The 15,419-nt window shown below is 40.7% G+C and overlaps 1 long non-coding RNA gene across 1 annotated transcript; it reads right to left on the bottom strand.

The window, feature by feature from the left end:
* Window positions 1–401: 401 nt before the first annotated feature.
* On the bottom strand, window positions 402–15,156 carry LOC122108247. The gene is made up of 7 exons (XR_006147500.1): window positions 14,907–15,156; window positions 14,728–14,796; window positions 13,720–13,938; window positions 6,935–7,018; window positions 4,455–4,543; window positions 1,293–1,444; window positions 402–642 (listed from the first exon to the last, which is right to left on the bottom strand). It is a non-coding gene; the product is annotated as an uncharacterized LOC122108247 (long non-coding RNA).
* Window positions 15,157–15,419: the final 263 nt, after the last annotated feature.

The following is a 15,419-nucleotide window of genomic DNA, read 5'->3' as shown; positions in this document are numbered from 1 at the left end:
TGGTTTCCTGGTACTGTTTGGCATCTAACTACCCAAGGAAAAGGCTAAAATGTGACGTATGGTTTCAACTGAACGTATATTGCTTTCACACTGTCATGAAGTTGTAAAATTGCAAGCTGAGCCATCATCTTAAGTTAGCCCTTTATTTCCACATGGACTAATGCAGCTGGCTCCAGTTCCCTCCCTTACCCATCCTGTCTTGCAGTGAGAAATGCGCATCAGCAAACTGCGGGAACAAGAATCACAAAATCATTAAAGCATTACGCTAACCATGGTTCCCTAATCTGGCTTACAGAAGTCTCAGATGGACTTCACTTTGCTCTGCTTCTACTTTCTCATTTGTAAGTGATGGTGATTATGGTGCCCACTTACGAGGACTGTAATGGTCATAATTACCTGTGATGGTTCTAAGGAACGGGTCCTGATGGATAGACAGGGCACATTTCCCTGAAGCATTTCATAGTTCATCTTATGCTACATTTGATTTGATGATTTTTTTTTTCCTGGTTGAACTATGTATGCAATTTGTCCCATGGGACCAGACAGAGGCTCACATTCCTACACAGTCCTGGTTCATATGCAGGATTGGGTAGATTTGTTCCTCAAGCAGGCCAGAATGATGAGACCAAAGGCCATTTCTTCCTGGAAAGGAGACAGGAAAGAGAAATAGCATCCATAGCCTTTCCAAGCTCAGAGAGAGACGAGGCCCGCAAGATAAGCACTCGCCAGCCTGCACAGAGGTAGTTTGCTATTAACCATGGCCTCAGCACAGCTGGTCCTGCTCCCGGTGCTGGGGTTGAGTCACATAATCTCCCTTTAGCTATAATCTGCTTCTTGATGACTCTCCAAAATGAGGCTCAATTCCAGAGCTTTCCCTATCAATTATCACAGTTGGCCCAACCTGCAGTACAACCCAGATAGGTAATTGCATCTTTCATCTGCCCTCCTTTAGGGTTGTCTGCAGATGACTGGTGAGGGGCCAGAACATGACTCACAGGCTTGGGTCTGCTGAGCTGGAGAACAAAGGAGACAGGCTTGTGTGAGGTGCGGGAGAGTTGCATGCAGGACATTGATAAAGCATCCACGCAGGGGGTTGTGTGGGCTTCTCTGATGTTTGCTTCCAGCCGAACCTCTCACAAGCTCCTGAGTCATATGTTCTGTCTGATTCCTCCCCATGGAGGTTTTTCTCCATCTGTATGACTAGAGCTGGCTCCTGCTTGGTCTCTAAGCTCAGAATGCTTTCTCTCACTTTACAAACCCCAACTGCTTCCAAAGGGATTCCAGTTCCATACCTGCAGTGCCCCTTCTTCCAGTGATCTCTTCTCCATGCTCTGAGCTCCTTCCTTCTATGGTTCTCATTTGCTCTTGGCAATTCTTCTCACTTTAGGTCTCTGGGAAGCCCAACTCTCCAACGATTGGCTGTCTTTATTATAATTATTGTTACCTTTTAATTGTGCAAAGGGGTTTCAGTTCAACACATCAGTTTATATGTATAATACATCTTGATTAATGTCACTCTCTCCTTCCTTTTCCTCCATCTTTCCCAACCCTCTACAAAATACATGGTTCCATTTTCACACATGTATGTTAACCCTAAGGACGGTATTCAGGCATTCACCCATGGTTCCTCTCTGTATTCTGATAACTGCCAGGTGCTGAGACTTTGATGGAAATTAGCAGCATCGCGGCGTGCAAACTGCCATAATCATCTCACTATTTTGTGGCCTGCCCAGGTTTTATACAATCTGTGCTCTGTAGGATTGTCAGGTGGACTCTGAGGCTGTCTTCTCATTTTGATGGGATTTCTCATTTCCCCATAAAGGGCTCGGGCACATTCTAGAAGCATAGATTCAGGGCTTCGTGATGAAGCAACTAGAGGAGTTGACTGGAAGTCTGTGGTAGAGAAATGTTTCTCCAAGAATGGAATTAAGCAGCCAGCACCCATTATTGATTTCTTTTGTTTATTTGGTTTTTAAATAACTAGCTCCAGTGGCTGCTGAGCTATACTCAGCCCACAGTTTAAGAAATAGTGCTTTAGTGAAAGAATGTGAGTTATCTTCTGAGAGTTATTGAAATATGGTCAAGTTGGGTATGAGCAAGGCCACCAGGCACTGTGGGTAGCAATTGTGTGAGTCTGAACCAGGTACTAACATTCGGGTGGAATAATGACTTGGCAGTTTGGGTTGCCCTCTGTTTGCTTCACATGTGCATTTTCATAAATCCAAACCTTATGAAATCTATTCCCCAATCCTTTCATCTTTATAACTAACCTGAGTCCACTAGTGGCTCTATCCTACAGAGCAGGGTTAAAAGAAACACTGAAATAAGATGGCTTTTAAAGAGACTGAGTTTTGATTTGATAGGATGTTTAGATGAGATTTTAAATATCAGCATTGGCTAGCAGGTAACTAATGATTGACATGAACACTGGAACTAATGGGAACTCAAAAAGAGGAGCAAGTCATAGGCTGGGTCAATGATGAGGGACTTCCTTGCCTTGCTTCCTAAAGGAATGAGGGATGTATCTAGGATGAAGGAGAGAATAAAGCATCTTTGTGAGAACCACAGCCCAAATGGCAGCAGAACACTAGGTAGTGTTAACTTCGTGTTACTACTAGACATTGGTTCTCAAAGGGAGAGTAGCCATCAGGAGGCTTTTCAGAACCATGGGGAGATGACGACAGTTGTGGAGACACTACTGGCACTTAGTGAGTGGAGAAAGGGGTCACTCTTGGCACCTTGCAATGTGTCATAGGGGTACACAAAATGGGAAATGTTCCTGAAAACTTTGAATGACTTTCAGGTGTTCTCCTGGATATTTGGTTGAAAACTTGCATGTAATTATCTCCATGGAACCTGTACTACATGATAGATGGATGGATGGATAAATTGATGAATAGATGTTAAATGGATAGACAGAGAGATGGATGGATGGACAGATAGGTAGATGGATGGATAGATATAGATAGATGTTTTAATTTTATTCTATTTCTCAGGGAAAAAAACACAGCAGGTAGATTATTATTGGTTGTCTTCAGAATTTTGCCAAACTTGATTCACCATTTCAGAAGTAATTCCTCCATCCAGTGACAATAATTATCATGAAAATTAGAAACTACCAGTTTGGGTTTGTAGCTCGGATATACACGATAATTCTGTGGATGTATATATGAATATGCTTAATTAGCTTTCATTGCATAATGCCAAATGTAAAGGGAAAGAATTGATAGCATTCTGTGAGTATTCTTACTTTTCTGAAATCCACAATAACGTCAAAAGTGGACAGACACATCACTGGGTCTTCTAGTGTAATCAGATCTGAGACTTACATTTGAAAATTTCTTCACTAAAATTCATTTTCTTCTATATTTATTGTGAGGTCATTGGGTTAACATTTTTCCGAGTGTTAGTGATGTTATCAAATATTTGTAACCAAAAAGGGATGTGGAGTCTGATAAACATGAAAACTCCTGGATTAAAACACCAAGGAGAAAGAAATAAAAGGACATGCTTGCTTACCTTCAGTGGTAACGGAGCTGGGATGGGTTTAGAGTGAGGTGAACATTTTGGCTTTTGATTTTTCCCTCCCTGGTTCAAATATATCATTCTAAGTCATTTGGCAAGCAATAAACAGGCTTGAATATTTGTGTAGTTTTAAAATAATATACTTGTTAGGCAGACTTATGAAAGAACAGATGTGGCCAAAAAATGGTTGCTGTGTGCCTTTTTTTTTTTTATCGCTATCTTTAGTCAATGCATCAAAAACGTTTACCTCATGCTGAGAAGCCACAGCATTATCTCCATAAGCCATCTTCAGGGTAAGAAAACACCCTGCAGCTCTCCCCTCAACTCCCATCCCGTTATGTGTTTTAGCTCTGCAGAGAAATTTTGTTCTTCTTTTTAAGAAACTAAGTAATGCATCTTGACAGATGGCTGATGTTTCCCAGAACTTCATACCTCAGAAACCATCCCTTGGGCAAGTTTTGGGTCCACTTGAAACCAAACTTTGGCAAGAGGGAGGGGGAGAAGTCTCATGCTTCCTCGAGGATATAATAAAATGGCGAAAATTTACTTGCTAGCTATCTCTGGTGCTCTGCAAAGCAGCTCAGTGGAAAAGGTCTGCCGTTGTTTCAGTAGAAGCTTTGCATAGTTGTTAGAGAATTGATGCCAGGCACAGTTTGCCAATATCAAAAGGTGGCTACATGTATCACAAGGACTTACAATATTCTGCCAGGAATAAAACAAACTTACTGTTTTCCCTTAGAAAGACAGTATGTTTTAATATGTCATTTTCAGAAAAGAATGAAGGTATAAAATCAATCGTGGTTGGTTACAGAAATATAAGCTGTGTATTGCTATTAGGTGTTTAATAAAAAAGATCACGTCTACCCAGTCTCAAAGATCCTTCTGTCATTATTGAGATAGGTTTCTTTCTATCTTTAGGGATCAATTACCAGAGAACTCATTTGATGCTGGGATTGTAGCCACGTGCCAGGTTTGCTGTTTTTGAGCCTGCAGAACAGTTGTTTATGCCACGGAGAATCTACAAAAGTAATAAATAAATGAAGCATAGTCATGGTGAGGTGGTAGCTTTGATCAATCCAAAAAAGAAAAATAAACAGCCATTTTCATTAGGAAAAAAAACTCTCTGTAATATGATATAACCAGGGAATTTTGGTCCAATAATCATTTTAGGTTGATGGCCTGTTACTGAGTCAAGTGGACTGACCCATCTAGGTATAGGTAGATGTTGGCTACCATTGGCCTTAGGGTAGATGTTGACTACAATTGTCAGCAGGGCAATAATGTTTGTGACATTGAGCTTTTTAGGGTAATGCTTACTAGCTAGGCACCTTCTGAGTATCAGCTTTTTAGGTTAATGCTCACTAGCTAGGCACCTTCTGAGTGGTATCAATGATAGCATTGCTTTCTGATGAATTTTAAGTATAAATAAAAGTAGAGAAAAAGGCAATAGTATAATGATTTCCCCATATTCTCATCACCCAGCTTCAAAACTTGTGACCACTTTGAGCAAGTTACTTAACCAGATGCTCACCTCTAAAGTGGCAATAATGATTCTCATATCCTAGAAATCTTTCAGACTTCATAAAGGCAATGTGGCATATGACCTTTCATTAGAAGATGGTATATCATAAATGGTCCAACATATTTATTTGATTTTATAGCAAGAATTTCTGGGATTTAAAGACATGGCAGACTACGCTGAATAGCAAACAGGATCTTTGTGGTTTTATTGGTCTTTACAATTTTACAGAGTATGTAGACCTTAACACACAATAACTAGACCTTACATTTTAAAACTAACCCTCTAAACAGTACAGGAGTCCAATGCTTAGCCAAGCAAGGTTGTGTCTCAGTGGACATTCTACCTGACCCATGAAAGAAAAAAGAATAGTTCTTAAGAACACGATGCTGTCCTTGGAAACACAATAGGTAGAGTAAAACAACAAGTGGGCAGCTAAAAAGCCTTATCCCCAAAAAGGAATAGCTCTTTTCCTACTCTCCAGGCCACCAGTATTAGATGATGTCACAGTTAATAACAGTCATGCCGTTTCCTTCTGGCTATTCTCAGAGGTCTGCATGGCAGAGAGACAGCATTCTTTTAGTGCCAAAAATAGTTGTTGTTCTTGGGTCTGAAGGAGAAACCTTTTGCTGAGCTTTAGAATTCAGAGTGATTAATTTGCAGAATGCTCAGGAGGACCAATTAGATGGGGCTCCTCTGTTTAAAAAGGTAAGGGTGGGGGGGACAGTACTCTCAGTGAATGAAAATTCACTTGCTATCCATGTTGCTCTGCAAAACAGCTCAAACCCGAACAAAATGAGGAGAGAGAAACAAAAGAGAAGCCGGTTTACAATCGATTGATAGGGATTGCCAAGATCTTCAAAAAGTCAGTAGTCAGAGGAACAAAGGATATAGGATTTTTAAAAGTCTAGAACTTACATTTTCAAACCAAAAGAAAGTTAATTTTAATAAGAAGGTTAGAATTGTCAAGCACCCACTTTTACGTTTTCATTCGTTAATTTATACTATGTAACCTAGGACAAAACTGTTTCCTATTCTACTTCAGTTTTTGGTAGATAGAAAAGATGGGGCTGGGAAGGTGGCTCAGTGGTAGAGTGCTTGCCCCATATGCATGAGGCCCTGGGTTCGATTCCTCAGCACCACATAAACAGAAAAAGACAGAAGTGGTTCTGTAGCTCAAGTGGTAGAGTGCTAGCCTTGAGCTGAAGAGCTGAGGGACAGCGCCCAGGCCCAGAGTTCAGGCTCCACAACTGGCAAAAGAAAAAAAAAAAAAAGAAAAGAAAAGAGATCATAAGAAACTCCAAAAAGATTTTTGCCATAGTGAAAAAAGATAACATAGCTGGATGGGTGTACACTGCTTAAAGAACTAAAGGCTTCATCATCATCATCATCAATATTATTTTCATTAATTAGGTGATGGGGAAATGTTTCTGAATGGCATTTCTGTGGCCATTGATTGGTGGTGAAGAGTAGGTAATGAACTTGATAGGATTATCTTGATGTAAATATTCTGACACTTTCTTGTACTAAATTGTCAAGCAATTAATGTACCAAGCACATCTTTACTCTTCTCCTTGGCATCAAGTATCTGTTGACTCTTTCTAAAACAATGACTCAAGGATATGCCTGACAGGAGAGCAGTTTTACAGCAACATCGAAATCCTTCTGTTTTGATGCTAGTGCAAGGTCTTTGATGAAATGATAGATTAGACAAGTGATGGAATGAATGAATGCACGGTGTGTATTTTCATGGTCTATGCCAATGCTTTTGATAGGCATCTCTTAGACCATGCCTTCCTCCCCCTCTCTTTGTTCCAGCTTGACCCTGCATAAATCAGCTAGTTCACTTCATACACCCCCCTGCCCTCACCCTGGTATTTTACAACCTACCTTAGTACACATTTTTATTTCAGCAGAAGTTAAAGTTTGGAAGTATTTCAATTTAAAAAGCAACTCTAGCCAGCAAACCATTCCCTGAAAAACACAATATTGGTTAAATAAGGCACCATCCATGGTGAGTCAATTTAGAAGTGAATTTCAAAGTACTTTTAGGTGGCTATTTCTGGTAAAATAATAATAATAATAATACTCAGGATTTAAAGATAAGTTTTAGAAAACAGTACCTTCTTGTATAACTCTTTCCTCTCTCTCTCTCTTCCCCTCTCTCCTCTCTCCACAACCCCCTCCCCAGATAGTAGGGACTGAATTCATTCCCTTGTACATATTAAGCATATTTTCTAGCACTGAACTCTAATATTTCTCTTTTTCATGGTTACATTGCTATTGCTGTAGTAAGTAATTGTTTAACATGAGTTCAGGATTGACCTGAACAGATAAACCTTATTTTAAGTTATGTTTCTTGATTATTGTTGTAACCACAAATTTACAAAACAAATGACAGTTCGAACGTGTCCCAAGGACACACAGCTGGGAAATATTGAATTGAAGGTTTGTGTTCTGTTCCACTCTGAATAGGTCCCAAGCTCCGGATCCTAAGCTCTTTGCTGTTGGACAGAGAGGGAGGGAGGAAAGATTTGTGTCAGATTTTTTTTTCTTGCATAGATAGTCAGACTTCTCACGTAAGCACAGGGCTTGTGAGATGTTTACCTTGACATTGCATTTGTTTCACTAGCTTTGTTAGCACACATTCCCATGATAACCTGTTCTTCAAAGATAATGAGAGCTGGGCACTGGTGGCTCATGCCTGTAATCCTAACTACTCAGGGAGGCTGAGATCTGAGGATCTCAGTTCAAGCCAGCCTGGGCAGGAAAGTCAGTGAGATTCTCATCTCCAATAAACCACCAGAAAACCAGAAGTGGTGCTGTGGCTCAAGTGGTAGAACGCTTGCCTTGAGCTGAAGTGCTCAGGGACAGTACCTAGGCCCAGAGTTCAAGCTCCATGACAAAAAAAAAAAAAGATAATGAGAGAAATTTTTAGAAGAGATGCCCACAAGAACTCGGACATTGAATTATAATGACCTCAATGCAAAACAGTACATGAGATATGTGAAGAGCAAATTAAATTTTACAAGTTTTCTGGGAGTTGATACAACAAATAAAAAATAGATATGGTTTTTAATAGAAGTGTAACGGGTCCATAAGTCAAATGGAGTAGAATGACAGGAGGACTACATGAGGGAGGGGATGCGAAAGAGGGAAAGAGTGACTCCTGATACTTTTGTAAGTGAATGGGAAGAGAAATAATGTGCTTGCGCCATAACTGGAGAAGGAAACAATATTAAAGCAAATGTCAGTCTTTGCCCAATCCCAGCCTCTCCTGTACCCTTTCCCCAAATTACCCCTCATCAGGGTCATCTCCCTATTCAGACATCACTTTATTTTCATATTCATTGACTTCTGAGCCATAGGTGCAGGTTGCCTGCATTTCCTCCCTTCCTTTGGCATCTGGGCCCAATTCTCTCAGATTATTCTTTGCTAGGACTCCTACTCTGTTTTTTGTAGGCTCATTTCCTCTCCCCTAGCTGTTAGAGGTTAGAGATCATCAGCCCTGCCTTCTCCTTCTCTCTCCCTGGTGAGCTCAGCCACCTCTGTCCCTGGTATACTTTGAGGAGTCCCAGTGTTATCTCCAGTCTTTGTCTCACCTGGTAACTCCAGGCTGACAAATCAACTATCTACTTTCCATCTGTTGAATATCTCCAAGGTACTCCAGGCCCAGGACTGAGCTCTGGACCTTCTTTTCCAGGCCTGGCTCTCTTCCATTGTCTCCTTCGGTAAACACCACTATCTCTCTACTTGCTCAAGCAGAAGCTAAGGGACTAAGTGTCTTGTATTGGTTGCCAAGTCCTATTGAAGTAACCCTCTATGAAATTTCAGGAATCCCTCTCCTTTTATCTCCACTGCTATTCTCCTAGTCCACGCCACCATCATCTCTTTTCTGAATACTCCAACTCATCTTCCTGCCACCTGCCTGTGTCCATACTAGCCTCCCAACAGTCACCTCTCTTGATTTCTTCAATATATAAATCAGGTCCTGTCATCCTTATGCTTAGAATCTTTCAATTATTATTATTCATTCTTCTTGGGCAAAGTTATAATCCCCTGTGATTGCTAAAGTGTGTTCTTAGACTGCATCCATATCAGCCAGTATCGTGTTTTGAAAAACACAAAACTTTGGGTCCTGTGAACATTAATATTGTCAATTTACTTGGATTGAAAATCACCTGGGGGATTAATAAAGCAGACTCCTGGGTATGTCTGTGCAGGTATTTCCTGAGATGATTTGATCATGAGAGTTTGGACCTAATGAATGGATTCGTTCCACAATGGGTTCATAATAGGATATTCTTATTGGAAGGTGGTAAAAGGTAGGAGGTGGGACCTGGTTGGAGGCAAATAGCTCACTTTGGCATGTCTTTGGGGCCTACCTCTTGCCCTGGTCCCTTCCTGTATGCTCTTTTCTCTGCTTCCTGGCTGCCAGGCTGTGAACTTTTCTGCCCTATCCCCCCATCCCCTGTCATGATGGACTGTGACCTATGAAACGGTGAGCCAAATGGAATTCCTCCCCTTCTGCTGTTTAATATGCAGTATGGTCCAATCTGAGACTTTCTAAATTGAATCCTCTGGGAAGGGAGTCCACACCTCCTATATGTGGGGGAAGGTTTTAAGTTCCCTAGGTGATTCTAATGAATGCGTGCAGGTTTGACAACCACTTTGCCAGCCACCTTTCTGGCTACAGATGGCTTCTTGTTCTCACAATCCCTTGTACAGTTTGTTTGTTTTTCTTTATTCATCTCCTTGTAAAGCATGTTTCTTCCATTGATGACGCCTTGGCACAACTCTTCCTTTTCCCTAATGCTTTTACCTTTTTGTTCTTTCCTAGTTAGTGTCTACTTCGAATATAAGCTCAAGAAAGCTGCCTAGGACCAATTCCTTTGAATAAGACACATTGTTCATTTGCAGCACTGTATTTTTTCTTATTCCATCTCCTCTACTAGACTATAACAAGAACTGGATCTATTTTCTGTTGAGATAACAAAATACCTAAGCCTAGGTTAGTTCTAAAGGAAAGAGATTTATATAGTATACAGTACTAGAAATCCAAGAGTTTAACTACACTTGCATCTGTTCAACTTCTAGGGAAGATTTTATGGGATGTCAGATCAAATTCCCTGGGTAAAAAAGCTGGCATATGCAAAAGAGCAGTTCCCTACTCTCATGGTCACTAGTTTAGTCCATAGAGACTTAACTCGAGTCAACCAAGTTAATCTAGCTTTGAGATCCACGGATATACAGTTTTTGGTGAAGGTTATTAATCCATTCAAGGTGGTGTTCCCATGAACTAATCACCTCACCAAGCTCCACCTCCTAAAGGTAAAATCTTCTCAATGCTGAAACCCCAGGGGCCAAGCACATCAGCCTGTGGGACAAACCATAGCAGGGACCGTATCTGGCTTTGCTTGTTATTGAGTGCATGCAGTGTCTAGGGCTGGCAATAGAGCACATAGTCAAGTATTTGCTGAATGAATGCATGTACATGTAAATGAAATTCCTCTTACTGTTTGAGAACAGAAATGCTAGAGCTCAGGTGGTCAGCTCCCAGTCCCCTTAATTTATAAAATGGAACTATCTACATCATAGACTTGCTGAGATAATTGAATGGACAAAACCAAGCACATGGCTAGGTACAAGCACATGGCTAGGTACAAGCACATGCTAGGTACAAGCACATGGATAGGTACAAATCTGAGTTCTGCTGACCATCGTCGTTGTCATCGTCATCATCATCATCATCATCATCATCACTCCATTGTCATTCCATGGTCAGTCATAAACTCTCATGGTCAGTCATAATGGTTAGGTGTGGTTGAAACCAAACAGGTGTAATTCCTGACAAGAATGTACATTTTTAAAATTAGGAATGTACATTTTTAAAATTAGAAGATGCAAATAACTTTTTTTTGCAATTTCCCCAATAGTTTCAAAGATTATTATTTAATGGATTTTCTCCAGAAAATTCTTATTATCCCTGTCATTGGTTTCTAATGTCATTCACTTTATTTATTCAGCAAATAATTAGGTAACATTTGGATGCACTGTGTTAGCTTCTGATGATACACACGTGTTCTGGGATCCTCTTGAAGTTGCCAATCAAGTGGAGAACAAGGCATTTACAGTCTACTGAGGAAATACTTCCCTCCCATGTCAACAAATGTTGCAGAGGACTATAAAATCTTACATGTTGTGAAACGGAGAGACAAATTCTAAGTAGGGAGAGGGTTTTTTCCACCTTGACTTCCTACCTTTGGCACTCAAGAAAAAGCCATCTGGATTCATACCGAACCAATTGACTTCAATTAAACTAGTCTCTCTGAGTTAATACCTTGTTTTTCTACAAACAGGGTATCCATGAAAAGCAGCTAAGGGGAGAACCGAAGGGTAGGGCCAGCAGAGAAATCCACATCATTCACCTATCTCTCAGGTGCTTGTGTGCATGCTGAGGGGTTGAGGACTCTTTCTTACTTAGGCCCTCTGTCTTTTGGCTGGCTCTAATTTCTTTACCACTACAAACACCTGGAGCCAAGGCTGCTTTTTTTTCCATAGCAGTTTGAAAGAAATCCCTTTCTCTTTCTCTTTTCTCAGTTTGATCCATGTCTTAATCTTTGAACAGCATCAAATATTCATCAGCGTTTGATGAAGCTGGGCTTGGGAGGACCTAGAGTTTTCAAAAGCAGGTCTTGCTTTACTCTGGGGAAAATCCTGTGAGTCTTTCAACAAGACTTGCCTCTAAATCATCAGACTCAATTAGTTTGATTTCAAAGAAATACCCAGGTGTTGTTTGACCTTCAACCATATGGACTGCTGGAATAAATGAAAAGTCTTACTCGTTCCTGTAAAGCCTGAGGAACTAGATAGGGGCGATGCCTTTTCATAGTCTCTTGAGTTTTTTTGTGGAGGGATTATTAGGTTTGGTCTAAACGAGCTATTCAGTTAGTAATATGCACAGTTGCTGGCTGCTGTTGCCTATGTTGAGAAAGAGCCAGGTGTGAGCTGTTACAAAGCACCACTAAAAAAGTGAGAGGTGCATAGAAGAGTTTAGACATGTGGGCAGGGCCTGGGGTCTAGCACTTGGAGGCAACGTCCCAGGAGACAAGGCAAGCCAACGGCTAGACTCCGTGTTAGAGCCATTATTGCGACTGATTGTGACAATCCAGAGTGACTCTTTTATTCCTTTTTCTGACACCAGGGTGGCTCCTAATCTTTTCTCATCATGATACCTTAAGATTTCCTTGGGTTTTGATTAGGAGGCTGTTCTACCTAGCATTCTATGCCTTCACAGCTTAAATATTTCCCAAGAATTGGGGCTGTGTTGAAAGTGACTGGCATGTAGCTTTGGAGTTAGTTCTAAATCATGGGTCTGTTTGCCATTTGGAGGACGTGAGACAAGTTACGTTACTCAGATATAAGACGGAGTTGACACAATTCTTGTGTTAGCATTTTACACAGCATGCTTAAGTGGAAGTGCATATGACTCCAACCAAAAAGGGATATAATGTCCAAATGCATTTGCTGAGGCCATTTGGACTGCGCTCTGCCTTGGATATAGTTAGGATTATTGTTAAAAGAACCTGGAAAGCTCTGCAGGAAATAACTCTGGTTAACATGGTTGAACTTAAAAGGGCAAAATGTATTTGAGTTCAAGAATCTTTTCCTTGGGCTGGGAAGGTGGCTCAGTGGTAAAGTGCTTACCTTGCGTGCATGAGGCCCTGGGGTTCGATTCCTCAGCACCACATAATCAGAAAAAAAAAAAGGCAGAAGTGGCCCTGTGGCTCAAGTGGTAGAGCGCTAGCCTTGAGCTGAAGAGCTGTGGGACAGCGCCCAGGCCCAGAGTTCAGGCCCCACAACTGACAAAATAAAATAAAATAATCTTTTCCTTAAGCTAGAGGCATGACTCAAGTGATAGAGCACCTGCCTAGCAAGTAAAGGACTCTGAGTTCAAACCCCAGTTCCACATAAGAAAGAGGGAAGCATAGAGTCTGAGAAGGGTTGTAACTTTTCAAAGACACATTGCTAGAAAGTGATAGACCAACAGTTCAGTCCAGACTTGTCTGCCAGGACATCCATTTTGCCCCAAATAGGCATCCTGATTATCTAAGGTGCAAGCTTTAGTCTCATCCATTGGAGTTACCCTGGACATTGTAGAATTAAGTTCCCACTGGAAGCTAACCTGTACAGCAAGAAAATCCTTTGAGTACTTATACTGAAAATTAAAGTAAATGTTCTTTTTTTAATTGTCAGGGTTATGTACAGAGGAGTTACAGTTATATAAGTAAGGTAATAAGTACATTTCTTGTCAAACTTGTTAGGGAAATGTTCTTAAAGGCCTACTTAAATATTCTTACTCCAGTTACCAAGTCATCTTCCTCCATGGAGATCAAGAACATTTTGTTGGTAACATGAACAATTCTTAGTATCACAACACATATTCCTTTGGTTAATTCTAAATCGCCACTTAGCCTTGGAAGTCATGTTTTCCTGTTGGACTGTTTCTTTCACTATTTGAGAGTACTCTGGATTTATGCTTGTTCTAGTTTGATATCAGTTATGATTTTGTATGTAAGGTACAATCTTGATTAAGGACCCATCTATATGTCTAAAGTTGATGAATTTATTTCCTGCAAAGGAAAGTTTTTTGATGTACGTTATTTTGATCTTACCTACTTCGTGGCATTTATGGAAGGCAAGGAGGAGATGGGAAAATGTGTCTCTTGAGGATAATCTTGAAGAGTGGCATATTTCCAGTTGCATATTATGGTAATGCACGAAAGAGGCATTTGTTTTCATTAGAATGACAAGATGTTGAGGGAACAGCATGAAAGCAAAGGACAAGTCTGTTCAATATGTTGTAGACACATCAATGACCTGGTGAAAGAAAGCTAGAAAAGGCACAGAGGCTGTCAGCATTTGTGATGAATACTCCTTCTTCAATTGCCATGATGCTCCTAACTAATAGTTCATACTATCTACAGTTGGAACTTAGTGTGCTGCCTGCCTGCCATTGGTTTTGATCACTAGAGAAGCTAGTAAGTGCCAAGTACTGATACACAGCACTAAAGAAATAAGGGGCGAACTTCTGTCCATTGCAATTCAAGATCTATTCTAACTTGGCTTTATATTCAGTGGTTAAAATGGCTACTTCGGACTCCTTCTGCTTAACCATATACAGGCCAATTTCTAGAGGAATGGGCATTCCCACGTTTGTTTCTATCTCAGAAGAACATACTCTCGGGGCTGGGAAGGTGGCTCAGTGGTAGAGCGCTTGCCTTGAGCTGAAGAGCTGAGGGACAGCACCCAGGCCCAGAGTTCAGACCCCATGACCGGACCCCTCCCCCCTCCCCCAAAAAAGAACATACTCTCCAATCTCAGTTTCTTAAAGTTTTGTGTATATGGGATTCTAAGTAATACTACATAGTAATTCTAAATAATACTAAAACCTGCATTTCAGAGGGTGATTCTCCAATGTTAAAAGCTCCTCAGGTAAACTTTCTTTTCCTTTGCCAGTTTTTAGCCTCAAAATGATCACCTGCAAGAAGTCACACTTCAGAAATAAAGAACCTGGAGATCATGTAGTCAGTCCCATCAGTTGGCAGATGGGGAAACCAAGACAGGAAGAAGCATTAAAGTGTTTGACAGAAGCTTAAGCATGACTATCATGTAGGACTTACAGGTTTCGTGTCGACTCTTAGGTCATAAATCATCTTGCTACACTGCAGTTGACATCTCCTTTTCCTGCCCTAGATACAGGGAAAAAAACCTATATTTTAGCAGGAAGAAATGATAACTTCGATTTCCCATTATTCACAGAATAAGGCTCAAACAGGTTCTATCTATGAATGCCATTCACCTCACAAAGAATAGGCCGTTCTTCCATCTCTTCCACCTCCTTTGCATTCCATTCTGCAGATATTCCCAACTGTTGGTAGATCACCAGATGAACCAGAGGCTTGCCTCCAGGGTTAGCATGTGCATGGTCTCCATAGCAGTTTTCCTAACAAAGTTCCCTTCTTGTATAGGTATCAGATTTCATCCTTTCTTCTCAGGCAGGTTTTCTCTGATCTCCTAAATATAGATTACAGACATGTTCCTGTGTAACCTTTATTCAAGCTGACAGAAATTGTGTTGCTATTTCAGTGCTTTTGTCCTGAACTCCATGTTACTGTCTAAAGAAGGACTGTGTCTTGTTGAAGGATACATGGTGTGCCATTTTATCTAGGAGACACAGAGCAGGTCTACAATAATCTCTCACTTAGGAGTTTGCTTCCCACAGTTTCACTTAGCCAAGCAGGGCCCAAATATTAAACAAAAACTCACAGAGGTAAACAATTTGTAAGTTTTGAATGTGTGCATGGCTCTGTGT

This window comes from Dipodomys spectabilis, unplaced genomic scaffold, assembly GCF_019054845.1.
Source record: "Dipodomys spectabilis isolate Male_0828 unplaced genomic scaffold, ASM1905484v1 ptg000054l, whole genome shotgun sequence".
Taxonomy (NCBI): Eukaryota; Metazoa; Chordata; class Mammalia; order Rodentia; family Heteromyidae; genus Dipodomys; species Dipodomys spectabilis.
This window is presented reverse-complemented; position numbering and strand designations above follow the sequence as displayed.